Source organism: Hesperophylax consimilis, chromosome 15 (assembly GCF_061612785.1).
Source record: "Hesperophylax consimilis isolate HC1 chromosome 15, BYU_Hcon_1.0, whole genome shotgun sequence".
In the NCBI taxonomy this organism is placed as follows: domain Eukaryota; kingdom Metazoa; phylum Arthropoda; class Insecta; order Trichoptera; family Limnephilidae; genus Hesperophylax; species Hesperophylax consimilis.
This window is the reverse complement of record NC_142850.1, coordinates 21,476,128-21,501,492: the sequence shown is the minus strand read 5'-3', so window position 1 is coordinate 21,501,492 and position 25,365 is coordinate 21,476,128. Positions and strand designations below refer to the sequence as shown.

The 25,365-nt window shown below is 35.0% G+C and overlaps 1 protein-coding gene across 15 annotated transcripts in view; it reads right to left on the bottom strand.

Annotated features, from left to right (window-relative positions):
- The window catches only part of LOC149417485 (uncharacterized), a 180,193-nt gene that overhangs the window by 100,852 nt on the left and 53,976 nt on the right, over positions 1 to 25,365 (bottom strand). The window contains exons 1-2 of one of the 15 annotated variants that reach the window (XM_089640328.1): positions 16,604 to 16,849; positions 13,714 to 13,874 (exon numbers count right to left, since the gene is read on the bottom strand). The exons of 12 other annotated variants lie outside the window; for them this stretch is intronic. The gene's annotated coding sequence lies outside the window, so the exon portion shown is untranslated. Of the gene's footprint in view, positions 1 to 13,713; positions 14,409 to 14,778; positions 14,800 to 16,603; positions 16,850 to 25,365 lie in introns of those variants that run through there. 2 more of the 15 variants (XM_089640330.1, XM_089640329.1) reach the window with 2 other exon arrangements.

Genomic DNA, 25,365 nt, shown 5'->3' with positions numbered 1-25,365 from the left:
CCGTACCTCCGTTTCGTACCAGCGTCGCGATCAAGAACGCTAGTTTGGACGCCCGTTCGGTACGGTACGGTGGTACGGCATCTCGATACGGATAGAGGTACGCTCCGATCCATCGCGAGTCGGTTTTTCGGCCCGTTCAAAGTAGAGGTGGGTGAGTTCTGCATTTTTCCGGAGGCATCCGAGGACTGCTTCCTTTTAAAAGAACTCGAGTTCTTGGAGTGGGTCCCGGGTCCGAGTTCTTGGGTGCGGACTGGGTACTGGGCGACTACCGGGACGCACGGGTCCGGCCAAGGACTCGGCACTCGGACTCGGATAGAACCCGCGAAAGAACTCGGACCCGTAGCAGGACAAGGACCCGCACAAGAACTCGGACCCACACGAGAACACGGAGTCAATCCCGTCACCCATCGCACCCGAGTCGCGAGTTGTGCAGTTTACATTTTGGCGAAGTTCAACGAAATCCATTCGTGTCTTGTCGTGTTCCAGCTGATTGGGCTACGGCTAATGCGAGGCCGTAACCGATGTAGTATTAGGTTCCAAGTTCCAGATGATAATTTTAGCACACGCGTAAGCAGTAATAAATCAAATGTAGTAACATAAATTTCGGTTGTCGTTGAGAATTTGTCGTTTTCATAATCTCTGTCCATCGATATAGATAAAGGTACTTGGTCGAAGCCTCTATCAAATGAAACTCAGTAAAGGCGAGATGTTTTAAAAACAAAGTCAGGAAGTAGTTAGGTACAGCATTGAACTATTAAAATTTTAACAATTAACAACATGTTTTAATATCTATTTATTCCAGTCCATTTTTTTTTACTTTTACAATACATACACACTTTGTTCAATATATTATTGTAGGATTTGTGTATATTATATACTTGATTTGTATATTTTTCCTTTTGGTTTCACAAATATATACATATATATGTCTCAGGATCATTAAAAATAAACATTTGCCAGAAATTTGCCTTTCGAATGAACACTATTACGACATAGCTAAAAAATTTTAACAAAAGATAGCCATTTTAAATAAACAATTATTGAATAAAATAATCTTGGTACCTAATTTATCGCTTGTCTGAATCTTTCCAATACCAGTTGACAATCAGTTCCAATTTTTAAAATCAAAGCAAATCCATATTCTAGAGTTCATTGAACCAGAGTTACGGATACACAGACAGATACCACTGAAATTTGTATTTTTAATAACACAAAAAATAAAAATAGTGAACGATAATTAAAATAAAACTTTAAAATAAAACAATAATTTTTACTTAAAGTAGGTACCTAGCGCCTACAAATATGAGGGGCTAGGTACCTACTGTAAGTACCTACTCATCGGTTTAGAAAAGCAACTCATAACCCCAAATAACTCCAATAAGTACTAGATATTAAACAATAAACAAAACATCCACTTACTGTAAAGCAGGTAAACAGAAGATGTCTTCACCACCAGAACTTACCACTCACTGCAGGACTCGCGAGGCCGGTGGTGGAGGGAGGCATTCGGGTTCGAGACCCCGAGTCCGAGTTTTCTGGGAGTTGTTGATTAGAGGCATTCGGGTCCGAGTCCAAGTCCTTAGAGGCATTCTCGGGTCCGGGTTCTCTGGGAGTCGTTGATTGGAGGCATTCGGGTCCGAGTCCCAGACCGAGTTCTCTGGGAGTGGTTGATTACGAAAAGGAGTGGGAGTAGGACCCGCTTCCCGCAAAGGACTCGGGCTCAAGGACTCAATCCGGCTGAACCTACACATCGCTAGTTCAAAGGCGATACGGTACGGGTCTGCGCCAGTCTGGACGTGTTCGCGGCGTCTTACATCTTTCTCTGTTTTTGAACAATTCTAACTCCCACCAACGTCGCCTTTTTTGTTTTTTTTTCGTTACATTATTGTGAATAACAATGAAGGACGCGCAAGCAATCGTCAAATTCTCAAACACTTCCGCAGTCGACGACATGGTGGGAGGAAATGGACACGCGATGATCGCAGCGACGTTACGGAGATACGGGCTCTTGATCGCGACGCGGATACGAAACGGAGGTACGGTACGGACAAAAGATGATGCGTCCAGAGTTTTTGGATCGCGACGCTGGTACGAAACGGAGGTACGGTACGGACAAAAGAACATGTCTGGACCCAGCTAAAGATAATAAAAAATCACGATGACTGCCTTCTTTTCCAATCGAATATCGACTCTTTCAATGATTGGTGTAAAATTAATTGCTTGAAACTAAATGTCGATAAATGCAAAATTATGTCCTTCTATAGATCAAAAAAACCGATTGTCTTCGAATACAAACTTAATAATATTTGCTTAACAACTGTTACATCTATTAAAGACCTTGGTGTCTCTCTTGATAGCAAGCTTTCTTTTCGGGATCACATAACTGCAATCGTTAATAAATCGCTCAAACTACTTGGTTTCATCACTAGAATCACTTTGGACTTCAAAAACGTAAATACCCTTAGAACTCTTTACTGCTCCTTGGTTCGCCCCCATCTTGAATATGCTTGTGTTATTTGGTCTCCTTTTTATGCTGTCCACATTCGACGCATTGAATCTGTTCAACATCGGTTCTTAAGAGGGATTGCTAGGAGGCTAGGTTTAGAAAAAGGCAAATACTCATATGATGAAATTGAACGAACTCTAAACCTCTCTCCTTTGGAAGTCCGTCGGGAAAGAAATGACCTCATTTGCTTCTTCAAAATTATAAATGGTATTATTGATTCACCTACGCTACTGCAACTCATTCCCTTCAATATCCCCTCGCAAAGACTCAGAAATAATGAACTGCTCTTCCTCAACCATCATTCGACAAATTATGGATATTATTCACCATTGTCCAGAATGTGTAGACTGGTCAACTCAAGTCAAAACCTTAACTTTTTTGGGATAAGTCTAAATGATTTTTGCCAGTCGCTAAACAAGTGACGGAATATTAAGTGTCCTGTGGTCCTGACCCACGGCGTATTCTTGACTTGATTCGACTTGTCACTTTATTTTCTAATATTATATCTACCATATGTCTTTGCTTTCATGTACCTTTGTCTACTCCTGTATTTTGCATTTTACTTTATTCGTGTTATTATTTTGTAATTTGGACGATGTCCGTTAATAAATAAATAAATAAATAAATAAAAAGGAATGCGTTTGTGCACACCGATAGTATCGAAAGTTTAAAAACAAGTTTTTCGAACTAGTTTAAAATTAGTTAATTTGGATAAGAACACTCGCCCAGTCCCCTTTTACCCCGCAAATGCTCATAGATACTAAGTGCGTAGCGACGTTTATCATTTCCGTTCAAACATAGACTCGCAATTCAATTCGACAATGTTCTTTATATGTTTTATTGTTGTTTCAATTTTAGCTTCGTAGCAAAAACAAAATTATTATTGTAGCAAACATTCCTCGGAGCTTCTTACATTGAAATACCAGTAGAACAATGACAGCATTTCTACCTGAAGCCTGTGGTCTAAAAATTGGGGGGATCCGGGAATATATCTAATGGATGAGAAACTAGACTTTACGGCCCACATTCAACAAATTGTGAATAAGGGTATGAAAACATTAGGATTTATATTAAGAACAATTAGAAACTTTGAATCTTTACAAATCATAAAACTATTGTTCATATCCCTTGTTAGAAGCCTGATAAAGCATAAATCCATAGTTTGGTCTCCTTTGTACCTACATATTCATAATGTTGAAAGAATTCAAAGAAAATTTCTACGCTTCGTAAATTTTAAACTTAACATCCCTTTAGGACACATAAATTACATGTCGTTATTGAATCTTTTAAAAATTCCAACATTAGAAAACAGAAGAAAAATAAACGACCTAACCTTTTTATTAAAATTATTGAACTCCAAATTCGATTGTTCTGAACTCCTGCATTTAATAAATGTACACATACCTACACGAACAACTAGGCAAATATCAAAATTTTACATACATGCATCTCGTTCCAACTATAGTTTTCATTCTCAAATACAACGTTTACACAGTCTTAGTAACAAATACACAATATAAATATATTTGACAATAATTTGAACTTGGCAACTTTAAACGAAGTACGTGCGAACTATTTCTACCTACTTTGTAAACTATTGTTATCAACTAATTTTATACCTTCTTATTAACATTATCGTTGATTTTGAGGATTTGGGCAGATTTTCTATTTTATGTCTCACTTATTTGTACTCTGTCATACCTATATTTTTAAAACTCTTATATTTTATGTAACCTATAATAATAATAATAATATGTAATATATTTTGTTAACATTGATTTTTTTATGTAAACTGTATAAATAACAAAAATAAAGATGTACATTATTAAATATTAAAATTAAAAGCCATATAGGCGTTTAAATAAAATAAAATAAAATAAACATAAAAATATCAAAGGACCGCCCCCGTGTTTGCAGAGTCAAAAAAAAGTGTTTTGGTGCTGTAAAACGGTGGCTGCAAAATTCAACAGCGGGGCCGCACTTGTTAATTGTACAGGGTCAGCAGTACTATTTTAGCACTATTGTGTTTTACTTGAATTTCAATATTGATAACTAATTTATATGCAAATTCCAAAAATATGTAACACCTTCAAAATCCGTTACAGAAAAACAACGAAATGAATTAATTCAATGAATGAATTCTTTGAACAAGCAGAATCAGACTGAAATGATTCATGTCCAATATCTGGGCATTGCTTTATTGGTCGATCATTACAAGGCTCGAGGCACAATTGGCTCATCTTACAGCCTTATCTTATAATAACCAACCAACCGCCTTATTGCTGAAGTAAATTGCTTGCATTGCTTGGCATGTTCATTTCCCATTGCCTGCCGTGTGAACTATAAACATAATGCAGCTTGTATCAAATTACAATGAGACAGAAGTTCTGTTCTTATCTTGGCCGGTGCAAGTGGCGAAGGAGAAACATGATAGGGTGATCTTAGAACGTAATAAAGTAACAAGAGGTTGCATCATTTCCTGTGATAAGACGGACATATTTAGTACCGATGTTCCCAAACTTATCTGGCTCGCACAACACTTTCCAGGTATATTTTTCTTCAGCGCCTCCGCAACTTTAAAAAAAACCACGGTAAAAGCACCTGAGCCGAAAAAAAATTAAGTGAAAGTTTTGAAATATCACTACCAACGGTTGGTAGTGGGGATTCGATGCTCTACTATTTTAGTCCTCCATCCTTGCACAAGCGACATTTTCCAGTCATATCGATATATGTGGGTTTTTTTTTAACATTCTGAGATTATTTTGTAAGCCGGAAATGTTGTTTTCTAAATAAGAAAAAAGCTTTTGAAACAATATTATCAATAATAAAAATAATATTAATCTATCAATAACACTTCAGCAACTAAGCAACTACGTCTTATTTGAATTCATTAGGAAAATGTATTTTTTTAAATTCCTCTGACTTCCATTTCAACTCTTCACCGCCCCTTGGACCTTTTCACCGCCCACCATTTGCCTTCGAGGAATCTGGATCTGGATCTCATCAACGCCTACCCAGGGGGCGACCATGGCCCATGTTGGGAATCACTGATTTAGTATGAAACCACGCGCACAACGCTTCTACACACCAAACTCATGACTTTCATTGGCTCCTCCGTTTTGATAGTCTGTGCAATTTGGTCGTAGTTCGGCGACATCCATAGGATCCACATCTCTGTCTGTTTCGTCTGTTATATCCTTTTTGTTCGCGTGCATCGTTTGTTGGTTCCCCTTCATAACCTGTACGGGCACGTTTGTAAATCTGTCGTGTTGTGTCTAACGGCCAGACCTGACTTGAGTCACGCACTCAGCACTGAACCCTCGTTCCGAGAATTCGACAATTTATTCGGTAATTTGCCCGAACTATCGGCTATCCGTATGATTCTCAGAAAGAGTGTCGGCTTTTGTCTTGTATTGTAATATCATTGAATGACAGATTATACCCTTCTCAGCAGTATGACAACTGACAACCAAGTACTTTAAATGCCGCTAACCAACTAAATATCACGTCGTTTCCCCGCAAGATTACGCAGAGGGGATGAACCGCCTCTTGACACGCACGGACAAAAATAAATATTGCAAATTTACTAAAAATGTCTTCAATTAATCGGTTATCCGCATAAAAACGGGATTGTAGGCCGTTTCCTGATAAACGTTTAGTAAATTCCCAATATATCGAAATATGTCATAATATACAATGACGAAATGCGGAAATATTAGGATTTTTGAAAACGTGTTCCGACATTGTGATAATACATTCGTATTTTACAAAAAGTTTATTAGTAAACCTATCAATTCATTCGTTAAGGGACTGCAATCCCGTTTTAAACGGGATTAAGAATAATTTTAAGAGATTCAAAATAAATTAGCAATATTAAATATCAGTATTTTTTCTTCGTGTGGCCCTACTCATGTATTAGTGCGTAGATGCGAATTGCAGAATTTGGTTGAACAATGTTGCGACACTCGTCGTGCGCGCGACTTCATACTGATGGTTCATGGCTCATTTCCCTTGATTAACTTGTTTCCATTATCTATGGGCAGATCCATAACCACCAATAAATTTATCAAAAAGAAGTCGATACTCATAGTATCGTCGGTCCAACAATTTTGACAATAGTGGCGCGACGCCCCAGCTGACCAAAAAATTTTGTACTTTGTACAGGTGTACTTGTACGAGAGTGCAATGGTCAACTGTGCTGTCCAGATGAAACCGCCAAGGTTCCAGTCTGACGCACTTACAAGCAAATGCAAAATAGGGTCGTAAAAACGCAAGATATTATCAGAACGGATGCGAGGGAACTGATCAAACCGGATTATAGAGATATTCCTTATAAGTTAAGACACGAGAGGGTGGAGGTGTTATGTTAGAATTAAAAAAATAAAATTATTTTGCATCGATGAAGGTGTTATGTATAACCAACACTCAGATATTGTGAGACCTTAAGCACTAGGAAACGACATAAACCGAGTGCTGTAAGACTGCGCTGAAAAGTAAAGTAGGATAACGGTCTGCAGCGCAATCAATTGTGGAACTTTTCTGGGTAGGGTCTTACAGCACTAATTAATGTCGATTTCTTACCTGCCCGTAGGAAGACGGCCTAAATCTGCCAGCGATCGATCAAAAGACAGCCTGTGCATTTATGCAAATTGATATCCGTGCCAGATTTTGGCCGCCATGTTTTTTGACATGTAGCCAAGCATATAATAATAATCGGATAGTATTTGTATAGCGTTGTTTTTGTGAAAAATCACTTCAAGGGCGCTGTACAAATATTATAAAAACGAACGGTTTTGGTATGTTCACGATATTGTTGTCCAATATAAAAAAAATAATGTAATTTTTTTCAAGTTTAATGTCGACTAATCACCAATGTTGTTAACAACCGCAGACGTGAAAAATCACGGGATATTATAATTGTAGGATTCGTGAAGCTAATAAAAATAAGTATTTGTAAAAAAAACCTTCAAAAGAAGATATTAACCTTTCAAATGTTAGTAAACTTACGACAACTGTCAAACATTTCAACAAAATAAATACACGTTTCAAATAAAGAATAAAGTAATGTGGATAGTATTTTATACTGCTTGTGAGTTCCAATTTCGAAAATGAAAAGTTCACTGATTTTGAATAATTTTACGCATTACGCAGGAATTTTTGACATCACTGCACGCATGCACCCATGCACCGACAGCCGAAATTACCATATTAAGTATGATAATTAGTAAATTATCACACTTCCGAAAAGTGATGGTAAAAAATGCTAAATCACGACTTTATATCACTTTTCAAAAGTGTGTTGAATTGCCATTATCCTGAGTTCTCCGGCTACCAAAATTAGTATATTTAACTAAAGACTTTAATCACGTCGATTATGGCTTTCATGCTAGGCCCCAGATTTGACACTGCTACCAAAAAAGCAAACTTAGATGGGTGCAAAACGAATAGACACCCATCATCCATTGACAAATAGAATCCATCGAACCGCGTCAGCCATTATCCGATTCGTCACAGCATCAACGGTACATTTTCATCGACTTTACATTTTATTCTTTCCCGGTCACGAATCCGCAAAACCAGTTGGCTTGTAATCAAATTATTGCATAAGCCCAGTCGACATTCCATACAAAAAATATACAGGCTGTCACATGGCCAATCATAGTAGACTTGAACGTGTCGATAGGTACTAGTTAGGTACAGTGTTGTGCGAATTTAATGGGACAAGCATTTTCTTAGAGATTTCAAACTTTGAAAAGTGATCCAGAATGTGAAGTTTGGTCCTGGAAATATAAATACGAAAAATGAACTCCATCAAATATGAAGAAGTTTTGATGTGTATGCTGCTTCTGACACTCGAAAGGGAGAATTATTTTCACAAACGTATTTTATGGTTAAACATGTATGGAAGATTTTATTATTTTTTTTTCTGATTCTGACCATCTTTCTTAGATGCATAATTTGAATTTATTCATTTACTGTTAAAAACGATCAAAACTGCACATTCCTAAATGATTCGAACTAGCTGCAACATCATTACGACAAAGAAAAAGCTACTGACTGGCTTCCACCATGGACCTAAAAAGCGGACGGAGCAATTCGACTGACTGTTTTCTTGTACCATCAAATACCCCAAAAAATCATAAGCCGTCATAACTGCATTAAAAACATGAAAATATAATAATATGGGCCATTATGTACCACTTTGCATACAAATCAGTTCAAAAGTTAGTCATACAAGATGGTTGCCAAGCAATTTCCCAACACACCAGATATGGCTTCAATGCCATTCATACAAAATCGTACAAATCCTCTGTTCAGGGCTTTTTAGGTCCTTGGAAATCACCGATGTTGGTTGACGTGACGTCAACAACGCCACATTCACGAACAAAAACTAACATATCTTTTTGGCGGCAAAACCCAAATGAAACATTAAATCGTTATAGAAAATTTATTGGTCAACATAAAAATAAAATAAAAATGCCATCATTAACGTTATTCTTTATTATTTTTTTCGGCAGTATTAATAAAAACAGTGAAAATACTATAAACATTTAAAAAATTTAATTTATGAAAATTGATTGACATTCGTTGAATTTATACTAAGTACTAAATACTATCTAGTTGTTATGTAAAGTAGGTTACAGGTTTTAACTCAAAATTGTGAAAATTTACTGTTATATCAATAAAAGTCGGAAAAATTCTTGTCCCAAATAATTCGCACACTACTGTAAATATATACAGATTGGGTCGATTTTACAAGATGTAAAAAAAATCTCTGCCTCTAAATAGAATGTGCCAAGTAATTTATTCGATTTTCAAACATACCAGTACCTTTTTTAAACTGTACAAGCGTTGTTTGCCAATCGATTCTAGTCAAAGTTGCAAGTACTAATCAGAGTCATTCGATAAGGCATATTATATCGCCGTGGTAGAACAGATTGAAATAGTTCAAGATCAAAAACATGACGTATTATGAAAAGATTTGTGAAGAAATTATTGTCAAATAATTGTGAAGAAATTGAAAGAAGAATTAGGAAAAAATTTTCATATAGATCTACGGTGACCGGATAAATCATCACAATGATAATTCATCACTCTGTCATCTTTAAAAAGTTATATAAAGTCATGGAAAGTGATGAAACAAAAACTTCATTAACTGGGTTAAGTAGGTTAGATTAGGTTATGTTAAAAAAAATATTTCATCGTTTCTAATGACTTTATATCACTTTAAAAGTGTGTTGAATTGTCACTGTGTTGAGTTATCATGGAACCAGATCTACATAGCTTCAGTAATTTAAAGCAACATTTCTATTCCGAAAAATGGAAACAAAGGGGATATGGGATGTAAATGTACATAATCGACTGTCGCTATCAAAATATCAAAGCGGTGGTGTAGGTAGAAACAAAGGCAGTGCATAGATTCGATTTGCAGTAGTATGGGTTACCAATGTGGCGATAACGCGTTGAGTGCTCGGTTTCATACGAATGGTAACCGGGCAATTCAGGATAGTGGCAATTCAACAGTCTTGAAAAGTGATATAAAGTTATAAAAAATTGGTTACGGGTTAAGGTTGATGTGATAGTTTTTTTTTGTGATAACTTATCAAAAGTATTTTGCCATCATCCTTAGTTGCTATGGAACCCTGGAACCATGGTTCATGGCCCAACCCTCTAGTAAAATAGAATTTTTAAATCAGGATATATTGCGATATTTGCACATGAATGGATGGATAGTTCTATATTTACGATTTAAAATACTAATTTCGGTTGTTAGTGCATGGGTAATGTGAAAGATTCCTGCGTAATGCGTAACATTATTCAAATACAAAGAACTTTGAATTTTAAAAAAAATGAAATTGCTTATTGGTTATCATATCAGACAAGCAATACAGTAGGTAACAAAACGATTAATTCTTTATTCGAAATGTATATTTGTTTTGTTAAAATGTTTGACAGACGCTTTTATATGAATTAACAGAGTGAAGATACGTTACTGAGACAATGTGCGCAGTTTCACTGAAGTAGGTCCAGTGGGCATAGCTCATTCGTACGCACATATTATTGGAATGACCATCCTTTTCATGCTATACAGGGTGTATCGGCAAATACCCGACAAACTTTAACCATCTGTCAAAGTTTGAAAACCCGTCTGGCAATATTTTGTTCGAGTTTCGTTGAATAATGTACGTACGTACCTACGTTGGCGCGCTTTTACAATCACAACGAAATGGCACGGCACCATCGTCTCATTTTTAACTATTATTATTTAGTGTGTACGATAGAGCGAGGACACTTTTTGACACACTTGCTAATAACATCTGTTGAACACGAGAAACAATGCAATTGACAGTGACGGAGTGTGGATTTTTTTATTTTTTTTTGTTTTTAATGGAAAAAAATGTTACCGGACAGCAAAGCGCCCATAACACTTTTTACTCCAAATGTGCTAAGGAATAGCTGGTTAAAGTTTGTCGGGTACTTGCCGATACACCCTGTATTTCTTCTTCGATGTAAGTAATATATAATCCCGTATGAAGGATAAATTTACTCTCATATTAAAACGTTTCTGGTATTGATAGATGTCATAATTTCCTTGCCTTTTCACGAGTCTGTTCTACGAATACAATAAAACCAAAATGCGGTGTTTTGTTTAACGAAGAAGGGATATACACATTAAATACATGCGGGAAAAAGATAACACAATGAAGGGAAACTGTAATGCTGGAAATGAACAGTCTGAGCGATTCTCAGTGCTCTGACTGGATGCTTTGTTTTGTAGTTAGTTGTTGGTTATGTCGATGGCAGGCAGGCATGTAAGTTAAAAATATTGCTTTATATCTTCGTTAACAAACAACGGGCTTGTTTTAAAGATAAGAATATAGTCCAAGATACATTATTTCCCAGATAACGACAAGTGTTTATAAAAAGTATATATTTTAAAATTATAATGCCTACTCATAGACATCAATGTGCCTACTCCATGAAATCACAAAGCGTCGGTTTACTGTCAGAAGTCACTTAGTGACATTTTTGTCAAAACTGAATTAGAACGTTAGAAGTCACAATAGGCCTATTTTTAAATGCTTTCTCCAGTAAATAATAATAATAATAATTGGATGACTTGTATAGCGCCGTTTTTGTGCAAAATCACCTCAAGGGCGCTGTACAAACTTATAATACATCTCTACAGTGATATGTTATTACTTAACCATTTATGGAGATAATATACAGTACAATACTTACCTGGTAGGTCACTTGAGATTAACACTTACTTAACATTATATAATTGTTTATTAGCGAAATTTAAATACAGGATTTAGGACATAATTGGAAAATTGAATATAACTGGACTTTCTCTTGGGAATGGTAAATTTAATTTAAGGGTACGACAGCTTAAAAAGGTAAGTTTTTAGTTTGGACCTGAATTCTGTTGGACTTGTTATGGATCTTAGTTCCGGGGGAAGTTTATTCCAAGCCTTCGGCTCAGATACTGCGAAAGCGCGATCACCAAACTTAGTATTTGGCTTGCGCTTAGGTTCTATCAGTCTGCCTACAGCTGATGATGTTGCTGATCTAAGAGTTGACTGCCTTAGACCAGTGTTTTCCGGGACGCCCAGTTCAGAGATGTAGGGTGGGGCCATTTCATTGATGGATTTAAACACCATCCTGCACAGTTTGTGCTGGATTCTTTCAGGGCACTTGAGCCAGTGAAGGTTACGAAGGTGTTCTGAAATGTGCGAATATTTTGAAACCCCGGTTATGAGCCGTGCTGCTGCATTAAACACTGATTGAAGTTTGTCATTTTGATATTTTGGAAGGCTGGCATAAAAGCCGTTGTAGTAATCGAGACGTGAGACTACGCAAGAGTTGATAAGTAGTTTAGTTCTGTAGGAAGGTTTCTTCGGACAGACTTGAGTTGCCTTAGGTGAAAAAAAATATATGGTAGGCGACTCATTACGTTATACACATATTTCAGCTTATCGCTGGCCTTACACTACCAATGGGAATGTATGGCGAGAGATATGCTGAAATAGGCCACAAAAATTTAACGTGGTCTGTCAAAGGTTAAAATTTTGTCTATAGCTAAATTGAGTACCTTTATACTCACGAAGCGCATATTTTAGCAAATTAGTCTTCCAGTTAATCAGCAATCATCTGCTTTGATGATTTGAAAAAAAAACTAAACAATAATGTTATACAAATGAATACCAAAATACAAAATCACTAACACATATTATAATGTCTTAGTACTTCAAATATTACAATTCATCCTTACATGAAATTTTTAAACCAAAAAGTATGTAAGGGTGGGTTGTTTCATAGAATTTGAACAATTCATCAAATTTCAACATTCATTTTCGGGTTCCGTGAATATCCTATTCAAGTTCTTCTGTTATTATATCATTATAGGCCAGTTACTTGACAGAACTTGAAAATTAACTTGAAAATTAACTTTTAAATTTGAAGAATTGTCAAATTATCTGAAACAATCCATCAGTGAATTTTTTTCTATTTTATCATAGTTATATGAATAAATAAAGTTAAATTCACATATAAAAGCAGTTGTAATTAATTAATAAAACTGCATTTCAAAAAATGTACTTTTTTATTTTAACTGGAGGAAGATTTTATCACTTTATGATTTCTGTCAAGAAAACCAGGATAGGTAGTAAGTAGTTAGGTGAATAAAATAATGATTTTTTATCAATTGATTCGGATTCTCTAAATGTGTAAAACAGGGACAGTCTTAAAATTAAATCAAAAATCTGATTATATTACAATGCAACAAAATCTCTCGAACTTTGAAACCATCGCGAGCTACTAGTTTAATTTAACTAAACAATAAAAACAGGACGCCATCTTGTTTGATTCATATTTTTAAACAGTTCAATTAATATAAAGGTTGTCTAAACTCGAACGAAATCGTGTTGTAAAAGTCAACAAAAAGACCTTTATAAAAAATTTGAATAAACCAGCACACAAGATACAAAGCCAACACCACGTTTTTCTTCTTCAATCTATTTACTTCCGCCAATGACGAAAAGTTTATTTTCAAAACGTCAACAAAGAAAATCATAAAATTCTCAATCAAGATCCGATGTTTACACCATTCGCTTCTGTTTACAAAAACAACATGTAATTATTTTATCGCTGACGGCTGAGCAACAAATGGCCAAGAACTTCAAAAGAACTAAAATAATACTCACTTTAATTCTTCATCTCGAAGTCGTCAAGATTCTCCCATGATGATAATGATGATGATAATAAATTCGACGTTTCAAATTCATTAGTCTCTAACTTGAAAGTTAAACTTCACTTATTTCGAATGTTTTGAATTTGGAATTCCACAGATATCTTTGTTTTCTATCTTCGTAAAGAAAAAAAAACATTCACATAACGTCAACAAAACAAGGGCAATGTCGCAATAATTATCATGCACAAAATCACTGATCACCAAAAATTATATGTTCACCAAAACTAACAAAAAAAATAATTTTGGTTATTTTTTATACCTATGCTTTATCTAACTGAGTGTAACGACCGTTCTACTGACGTTTAGTATGAAAGAGACGATATGAGAGAGCGAGAAGAACTAAATAAGAGTGTAACCAAAGATATTATAATATCTTTGAGTGTAACTGATTGTCGGATGGTCCTGCGCGTCTTCTGTTCACCTGTTCTTCTATTCGTCGTGAAACTGAAGGCAAAATTGAAGTGGCACTTCGTTTCAACTTAATTAGTACAAGAAACTATTTACGTCGGGGGAGATGAAAAAACATGCGTGGGTTACTATGTTCTGAGTTTGGGTTAAGTATTTACATAATTTGTGCATATTTAGATTGAAACAGAACCTTTCGGCAAACGTCATATCATAACTAAGATCAAAAATTGCGTCAAAACACGAGAAAATTTGAACTTCGATGGACTTTTACCATCTCCCACGACGTCAATAGTTTCTTGTTAAAACGAGGTAGGTAGGTACGGAAATTTTACCAATTTTTCCTATCCATTTACAATCTGTCAGATTCGGAAGTCAAACATAACCTTACATTCCTACTATAATTTGTTCTAAAATTACAATTACTCAGTCTTCTCATAGTAATGAGAAAGTTAATTATTTTATGAAATTTCTAGACTTTGTTGCCTTTTTAAATTCGCCGGCTCACGAGAAAGACGACACACAACACACCTGCCGTTGCAACCGTTTATTTGTTCGGATGACACAACGAATAGTCGCACCGGCTATAAGCAGTATTATAAATAATAAGCACCGCCCAAACACGAAATACCGCCTATCCATGGAAACATTCCGTTGCCAACTGCGAGTACTGCGACCGCTCTGTGTTTATTGTTGATGTTACTTGAATAAATTATCAACAGACCTGTGCTGGGGTGTGTACCGACTTCATAATAACTAGGTAGGTACTATTTTCTAAGATTTTATGTTAAATTATATAGCGATATGGCATTTTTTACGCGAATGCCGACATAAAGTTTTAAAATTTGATAACCGATTAGGGACAGACCTGTGCTGGGCTGTTACCGACTTCATAATAACTAGGTAGGTACTATTTTCTAAGATTTAATGTTAAATTGAATAGCGATATGATAAAGTTTTATTAAGTTTGATAACCGATTAGAGTAAGCTGTAAGGTTGAAGGGAGTGCAAAAGAGAAGGAGATGGGGGATAGGAAGGTGGGTAGGTACCTGGCTATTCATCCCGAAATACAGCTAAAGCTTTTTCAGACATTTCGATCCTTAGTGGTGGTTTTTCACCAGGGCGATACTGAGAGTATCTACTATTACATTGTTTAAACAATTTGATCAAATATAGTTTACTTGTGCACAACAGATTCGAACCCGCGACCTCCAGATTCATAAATTCAAATTGACAAACATACAGCTTTTTCTGTCTGGAAAATCAAAATAATGAGAAAAATCAAGCCTTCTAACATCACGAGCTATGAGGATAAATTTAAGCTATGAGGGTGTAATAATACATTGTATAAACTAAGAAAAATAGTTAAAAACTCGGCATAAATAACTTTATTCCTAATCGTCGATTCAAGTTTCGAATATTCGTTGAAAATTTAAACGAATCGTCGATTCAAATTTTGAATGTTCGTTGAAAATTTAAAATACCACAGGGCCGAAATCCGAACACGGAACATTATTTGAAATTTTAAATTCTTCAGAGCAGAGCGGGTCGTGGAATATTTTGCCGCAGGTAATTTAGATGCTGTAACGATAATATTATTATACCACATTCAATTTCGTGCAGGTAAAATAAGGTCGATATCTAAGTAGCTACCTACCGTATATTTGAATTTGGAATGCCGACATAAAGTTTGATCATTTTCGAATTTGGATAGCCGACATTAAGTTTGATTATATTCGATTTTGGAATATCCACATAAAGTTTGGTAAAATTCGAATTTGGAATGCTCAAATAACATAAAGTTTGATAAAATTCAGATTTGGAAAGCTCACATAACATAATGTTTCATAATGTTCGATTTTGGAATGCCGACATAAAGTTTGATAATTTTCGAAATTTGGATAGCCGACATAAAGTTTGATAATATTCCACCAAAGCTTTGTTATTATAGCTACCGTCTATCATCTATCAAGGTCTACATCAAAGAAACCAAACCATTGTCATAATCCATGTCGAAAGTTCTGTTTGCCAAACGATTCAATAAACCATTAAATATCAAATAATATTGACTAATTAATTCGCTTTGAACTTCTTTGTAACTTCATATTATTTTATTCGAATTAAGAGGACTCGAATTTTGACAAAACAAAACAAACAATAATGCAATTTAAAAGAGTAGTTTTGCTGCATTATTTAAAAGCAATGTTTGTGTAAAGATGCATTTACTAAAACCTCAACAAAGGACGAATCCTTTAGATATTTCAAAGCCAACGAAATTCAGCTAATGAGCTCGAAAAAATCACGCTCATGCACTTAAATATTGATAATAATAAATAACGTTTATTTAAAACTCACTTAATAACACAAATTATACTATTGATAATCCTATAAACACTAAACTTGATAATCCCTTGATACACCACATAGTTGGTACATACTACTTAGCAGAAATCAGTGGTTGTTTGTTGTTTCTTGAGTGTTTAGATTCCTTGATAAACCACTTATTTTAGTAAGTATAATACACGGGGTTTAAAATACGTTATTTTTTTAAATTAATAAAGCAACGTGCACTGCACGGGGGTGTTTGTTGTTTAGTTACGTCCTGTGTAGTAATGAATAACGACCGAGACTGTGGAATTGAATGGCGCGCGGCGTGCAGCACTTCAACGTGCACCGCTCTTGGAATGCCGGACGAACGGCGACTGGCGCGGGCGGACGGAGCGCGGAGGAACCACCCACCCGCGCGCACCTGACGCAGCGTGCCAGGGGTACGGAACATTATATTTATGATTTTTAATCTATTGCACAAAAAATACCAGCATGACAGTGACGGACATATATATATAATGGAATTATGTCTGTTAGTACGATCATCTCCAGAAAAGTTCCCACAAAAAAACTCAACACATAAACACGCTACAAGGTTCACAGAAAGCCTATTAATCCCAAAAGAAACCAAAACTATTTTTCAAAAAGGACCACACTTCCACGTAACAACCTTCCACGTAGCATTAAACAAATAACTGACACACTTAAATTTAAATCAACACTAAAAACATTTCTTTTAAACAAATATCACTATACCTTGAATGAATACCTTACATGAATTAAATACCTCTCTTTTTTTATATTTTTTTTTACTTACTGTTATTTATTTTTATTTATTTGTCAACGTGTAATTGTTGGGTTATGTGATATAATGTGTATTTGTTGGGTTAGCTGGAAGAAATAGGATGTAACCTATAAGTTATACCCTTTGTACTCTTTTTGTGCAATAAATATTTTTTTGATTTTTGAATTTTTTTTGAATTTTGAATAGTTCAAATCCATGACTAGTGATGGGTAAATTCAAAGGAATTTATTTTTGGTGAATATTGCAGGAATTTTCATCTAAATGGTGAAATCTCCATAGAGCTATACAATCAGAGGCGCTTTGCGTACTAATATATCGTCAAAACTATTCACTGTTAGAACGCGATAAGCGGTACGCGTAGACCGTACTCATTTTATTTAGATCGTTTGGAGCGTTGGACGTCAATTGTAGTTAAAAAAAATCTAATATATTTTGTTGCTTCATGTCCCATCTATATATTAAACACCAATGGAAATCTCCGGACAATGAGGTTGTCTCATTCGATGAAATTTTATGTTATTTAAGAATATATCATGTTAATAAGAGCATGCTAGGGACTGAGTAACTTTTAAATATTTTAATTTTTTTAAATGCCGAATGGTACCGAACCATAAACCGTAAAATTTTGATATTTGCGGTCGACCGATAAGCGGGTGATGTCACGGTACACATAATGACTGGCGCAGCAGTACTGCAGTACGGTCATTCAAATTGTGAATTGTACTTTATTCTGTCTCATGTGACGTCACAAGAAACAAATGCATATATGTTTTACCCAATTTCACTTCGAAAGCTCATAACTTCATTATTTTTGGAACTAAAACCAATTTTACTGTCGCTGTTGACACTTTAAACATGATGCATTCTCACCAAAATATGAAAAAAAAGTCAAGCGAAAAGAAAAAATCTCGATTTAAAACAGGACTGCGCTCAGTCAAATAAGTCGTGTAATATTCCCGGGTGCACATCATCCATGACAAAACAAAACGCTTAAGAAAAGCGAAGAAAAATAACTCACATACCTAACCTATGTTAACTTACTAACCATCACGCCGTTTCTTCAATAAAAACCCGGTATTCGTATTACGAAGTATGCGGAGTACGGAGTTTTTACCGTCGTTTGGGCATCTAGATTCAGATGGACGAAGAAAGGAGTGTTGAGAATATATGGTGCTAAAATGAATAATAAGCAACGTCTGAGGAAAATTATGGCACGATATATGGAATCAAATACTCGGGCCATGTCAAGAGTAAAAATTAGGTTTGTATGAGACGATGAATAAATGTAAATGAAGCAAGAAGTGTGTCTGATACCGGGATGTTTGGCGGTCGTTCCTTTTTACCTACCCCAACGAGGAAACGGCATGGTACTTTAGAAGTAATCTTTATGGAAATATTACCCAAACGATCTAAGCATATCTTTCTTAATCTTATTCTTTACGAAGACTTTGTATTTTTAAGGTAAAAACTGTAACTAGTCTTAAGAGGAAGCTACAAGCCAAAAATTTGGATATTCTTGGTATACCTTATATTATAGTGTAATGTAAGGAAAATGTTGGGGCGCCAAATGTAAAGGTATGATATGTAAAGTAGGAACATTCCAATGTTTACAAAAACGGTAGAGCAAAGATCTCAATCTCATGATTGTGGGGTTAATTCTCTGTCAAGTAAGGAGGGAAATCAGAAATAATAAGAGTAAATACTTAATAGAAATTATATTAAAACCATCAAAAGTTACAACAAAGGAGTACAAATAATAACCATGTAACAATAGGAATAAAAGCAAGCACATACCAGATGGACTCCTGAACCAAACTAAACTTACTTTACGTGGTCGAGAAACGAAGGAATAACAACGGGTGGCGAACGAAAACTTGTCTCCGGTAACGGGGAACGGACCAGTGACGGATGCCAGGACATCCTTCACTTAATGGAGACGGGATGGCGCAAGTCCTTCAACGCGCGCCTTGTGGGATCATCAAGTCCGCAGCACGTGGCAGGCAACCAGACTCGTCTTACGGAGCCAGGACATCCTTCTCTTAGTGGAAACAGGAGGGCGTAACTCCTTCAACGAGCGCCTGCAGGAACATCAGGTCTGCAGCACGTGGTAACCAACCAGACTCGTCTTACAGACTTCGGGAACAGCAATCCGTTCCTTCGCGAAGCGGGGATACTCAGCCATCAACTTCTAGCCACAGCTAGGACCAATCCATTTGCGGTTTCACAACCGAAACACGAGTACTACAAATATGACCACCGGCCAACACTGGATAAAAAGCGGGATTCCATAATCACCACAAAAATAATAACCAACATGAACTATTCGTGAAAGGAAAAACACCCCGCGCCCTTTTTAATAGAAAAGAATAACTTCTATTCACATGATTAACTCAGATTAAAACACCTTAAATGGCGAGTGACTGGATCACCGAACCGCGGGCCAAGCAGGTCGGGGAGGAAGTGACCAAAAACAAAACTGTCCTTCCTTCCTTAAAAATATTGCCAAAGTTAAAAAAAAACACCATAGACAAAATAACCCCAATTAAGCAAGAACTACACTTGTCACAAAATATTTATGTGACAATAGGTAATAGCCATTAAAATCGCTTGAAAAACGGAGTCTAGAAATTAGTTTAGTCTAGTTTTTTTATTTATTTTGCAATTAATTTTATGAGAAAGCAAAAAAGTTAATCAAGTGAAACTGTCACAGATAATCTTAGCTATAATATTATTTTTTTAAGTTGTTTCCTTTACGCGTTCATACATTTCTATTGAAAAAATATTTTTTTTTTTTTTTATTATTTTAATATAGATCATAGTTACATTAAATCATACATATTTTGCAATATATCATATTTAGGTACATAGTTGGTCATGTATACCTTATCAGAAAAGAGGAGCTCTTGTGCCTGATAAGGGAGCCACGATTCTTACTTAGATTCAATGTTATGTGTAAAATATAAATATTATATATATATATACATATATATACATATTTTTTTTAATATAAGTTTTTTTGGAAAAAAAGTTTGATTTTATTTATTTGTTCTTGTTGGTTCGTAATACAGCGCAATTCGGAAGGGAGATTATTGTAGTTTTTTATGGCTTGGTAAATATAATGGTTTTGCATTTGAGTTGTTTTAAAGATTGGCGTAATAAATTGATTTCCATTTCTCATCAGTTTGTAAAATTCTTGATATTCTGTGTTATTTTTTTCTTTACACATTTTTATTATTGAAGTTTGCTTAAATATATCATCAATATTTGGTACTGGAAACAATTTAAAAAGCAATTTTGTTGGGAAAGTAGAGTTTTTTTTAAGTATTACCTTTATAATAATTTTTTGTGAGACTTTTACTGAGTGTAGGTTGTTTTTATAAGATCCTCCCCAACCTATGATTCCGTAAATAAGCAGGGAGTGGACAAGAGCATAATATACATTTTTTAGTATTTTCACATTTAAAATATTTCTTAACCTAACAAATATATATATACATTTCCTTATTCTCTTTACTAACTCCGTAATATGGCTTTTCCATTTCAAATTTTCATCGATGATCACACCAAGATATTTAATTTCAGAAGAAGAGTTGATTACAGTACAAATAGGATTAAGTAGTTTACAGTTGACATTGTCACAATTTTCATTATGGATTATGATATTTACTTTGTGTTTAGGTATTTTTTGTAGTGAAAATAATACATATGTTGTTTTTTTGGCATTAAGTGTGAGTAGGTTATTATCAAACCATGATTTTAAGATATTAATACATTCATTTGCAAGTTTGTTAACTAGTTCCCATGTTTGACCTTTTATTAATAAGACAGTATCATCAGCATAAGAGATTAATTCACCTTTGATTTTCTGTTGGAAAATGTCATTTACATACATTAGAAATAGTAATGGTCCGAGGACCGTGCCTTGAGGAATGCCAAATGTACTTGTTAGTGGTGTACTAAAGGTTTGGTTTAATTTTACAATTTGAGGTCTCTCTGTTAAGTAGCTTTCTATCCATTTAAGAGCTAAGTGGTCAATGCCATTTTCTTTTAATTTTAATATAAGTCTTTCATGGGAAATGCTGTCAAATGCTTTCTTCAAATCAATAAAAATTCCTATACATTTATTTGATTTGTCCAGGGCACTCTGAATACTAGATGAAATTTTTGCAATGGCATCTTGGGTACTTTTTCCCTCTGTGAAACCGAATTGATTTTCATTTATAATCGAGTTTTTTTTAAGAATGCAGTTAGTCTTTTTTTAACAATTTTTTCAAAAATTTTCGATATATTAGATAAGAGTGAAATGGGTCTATAATTAGAAATGTCCTCCGGGCTACCGGACTTAAATATTGGAGAGATTATGGTTTTCTTATACGTGCTCGGGAAAACTCCTGTCTTAAAGCTATTGTTTATAATATGAGAGATTGGTGTAGAAATATAATTTTTAATGATTTTTAGTGTTTTTACAGCGAGACCGTCAAATCCCGGAGCAGAACCACCTCGCATTTTTGATATAATTTGTACAATTTCAGACGGATTGGTTGGTTCGAAGAGTTCAAGTTTAGTTTCTATATTCGTATATACAATAGTTTTCATTAATATTTTTTATTTATTAATTTATTTTTTTATTTGTATTCTATTCAAGCGAAACGATACGAAATCCTTCAATATATCTAAAGCATATTTTTTTATTCATAATGTACACCAATTCGTTATAAAGATTAATCGAAATAGTGATTTAGCACTAAGCTTCGCCTTAAGGAAGAAATATTATCCATGACATCCATGTTTGTAAGTTTTGCAAAAAATCTTTTAACTCGTTGGTTTACGACCACTTTTAACGAACTAGGCGCTTTTAAAACCTGAATGCATTTCGCTAGCTCTCAAACCAGCAGCGGAGACCATTAAAAAGGTCATTTCTTTAGAAGGAGTTTCCGGTAATTACCGAGTTAATGGTTATATATTTTTACAGCGTGGTAAGCTTTTACGAACTCGTCTTTGGCATTTTATCTCACGAGGTATGATTATACCCTGGAGTTCATTGGCGTGCTTTTGAAATTAACATTTACAACACATTATATATATTTTAAAATCGTTTCCATGACACATTTATTAATGCCTCGAACATTGAAATAGTAATTAAAAAGCCTGTACATTTTGAATTTTTTGTTGGTTTTATAATTTGATTTCTTCAATAATTGCAAAATAATTATGTTGCATCATTTTATTATCTTCTATCTATATAAACAAAAATCTAAATATTTCTTGATAAAATCTTAAATCTCCCAAAGTTCATCACCGATTACTAAATTGTGAAATTTTGACGCAACGCTGCATTATGTAGATGTCACCTGCAGATAAAAATATGCTTTTTAAGCAGCGCCATCTATTGGACGTAAATACTATTGTTTCTCTATCTGCACAGACAGACTGTGCCACAGCAAAGCGTGGTGCCATATAGTTAGTATGAAAATAGAAGACATTGTATACACCACGATTAACTAAAAAAGGAAATGTACTTTTACCTTTTATTAATATTTAAAAAATATAATTAAAAATATAAATAGACTATATTCATCCGAGGCACTATCTAGGTTATTAACCAATTCTTTAGAACTTTGTGATCTTTCAAAAAGATCGCTGCCAAAAATGTGAGAAAAATTAATTGCAAGATAATATTATTAATACTGAATTTTAAATATGAGACCTTCAAATATTACGTATAATAATTAGGTCTCAATGGTTGAGTGGAAAAAAAAGTTGTCCGGCAAGACAGGGATCCTGGGTTCGATTCTCAGTTAATACCGTTATATTTTTATTTTCTGTGTCTTGTTCTGTTTCATGTTTCGCTTATATTTTTTAGTATTATCTTCTTCTTTAATGACATAATCAGCTCTTCAAATTGAACATAATATTGAAATTCAGAATTTTTCTACGTAATTATAAAAGTTCAATATTGCTCTACCTTACATTAATTTAAATGCATAATCTAACTCACTACATTAAGATTCAGAACTCTAGAGACTCCCAGTATCGCCTTGGTGAAAGATCACCATTCAATTGGCTACCAGATCTGAATAGTCGGGTTATTCCCAACCTTCCTCCTCACCATCGCCTTTCTTTCCCCACTTCCTCGAACCTCGCAACATGCCATAGGCACACGGGCTTCTGTCAGTTGGAATTTGTACTTGGTATTCACACAAATAAGTTGTTCATATCTATAAGAATTGTCGTAACCTAGGCCACGTAGTGAAAATATTATATTATTAACTTGACTGTTTGATCAAATCAGATCGTTACTTTTTAAAAGATTACATTTTTCTTGACTGTGATTGCTATTAATTGTTTAGTACGAATCAACAATGCTCAGTTTTGTGGAAAGTCTTTTGATTTTAATTTCCCTCGTGTGATATCACACGCAAATGGCGCCGTAAAAATTAGCCAGTTTTATTTTATTCGTGTTCGCCGACCTTGCCGCCATTGAATTATTGATGCTGATGTTGTTGTAGTCCGTGAGTCTTAACATAAAAAAGAGAAAATTGCACAATGTCTACCTAACTAAAAATAACTTAACTTTAACTCGTAGAAAAATAAACCTTTACACTTAAATAAAGTGCTGTTTTGACTAGACCACTTTGCATTTCGTCAGTCTGTAAATTTATTTGTTTGTTCGACGTCCGGTCAAGCCTGTCAAGATGGTAGCCGTGTTCAATAGTACCTTTTTATTCCTCCAGAGCGCCTGAGCGTTGCGCGATGTCAAGGCGGAGTAATCAACATAACGCAATGTCGTAATTTCCTTCGTTCACAGAACTACTAGTTTTAGTAGAATATTTAGATAACGCTTTGCTCTACCTCATTTAACGTAATGCTACGTATACATACGCAAGCCGAACTGCCGAACTGAACCTCAACTTATGGGAATGGAACGAAGCAACCGAAGCGCTGCTTGCATTCGCATCGTTCCTTTCCCGTAAATTATGGCTCGCATTTTGGTTCGCAAATGTATACGTATCCATTACAACATAACATTTTTTATAAAAAAAGTAAACGACGAAGAGAATCACAACAATTGACTTCATTTTCGTACCGCCACTGAAAGATGCACCTTATCCAGGTAGCCAGAAAGGAGCCCGCAAACTCACGATTCCACTGGAGCGAAAGAGACAACCAATTACAACAAAGTTTCTACAACGGTTGGAATTCCCACCAATTTTGAGTTTTTATAAAAATATCTCATCTAAATTACCGTGAAAATTGAAACTGGCTGCGTAGGTTATTAAATTTTACAAAGTGGCTTTATTCTAATAACCTAACGAAGAATTACTTGCTTGGTCAAGATCAATGAAGAAAAGTAGATAGGGATGCAAGTTGTGAAAACGTTCAAGTGCAACGGAGATAAAGGATAAAGTTAATATCACATGTGCCTTGAAAAATTGCTCCTTAGAGGGGTAAGTGGTCATAATAAAAAGGTATTGATATATCATTGAAATTATTATCATTTTGAATTGCTAAGAATTCCCTTTTCGTGAAAATGGGCACACATTGTGCTACTTGGCAAAACCGTAAATGTGTTAATTTACACCACAATTGAAAACTGTTTTCATACTAATAATTTTTTTTTAAATTTAGATTAATGTATTAGCTACATATTTTGGTAGACAAGTAGTACTATATCTCTGCTGTAACCTGTTTAACGTAAAAAACCAACCCTTAAAATAACCACCACGCCGTTTCTCCGCAGGGGTAGGCAGAGAGGACGTACCGCCAAACAACTCGGTCTTGGCACACACTTCTTGCCTCATTCACATTCATACATACTCTTTATTATTCTGACTTTTGACATGGCCCGACTCAAGTATCTGATCATTCACATTTGCTTAATATATTCTCCTTACACTCCTTTCTTCGCTCATTCGCTCCACATGCCCAAACCATCTAAGCGTCCCTTTCTTGATCATACTCATTACGCTTAGATCAGCCTTGAATGCTTTTTTATTACAATACATCTATTTTCAATTTTTGACCTTGTTTTACCATCTCTATCATCCTTGTTTTATCATCCTTGAC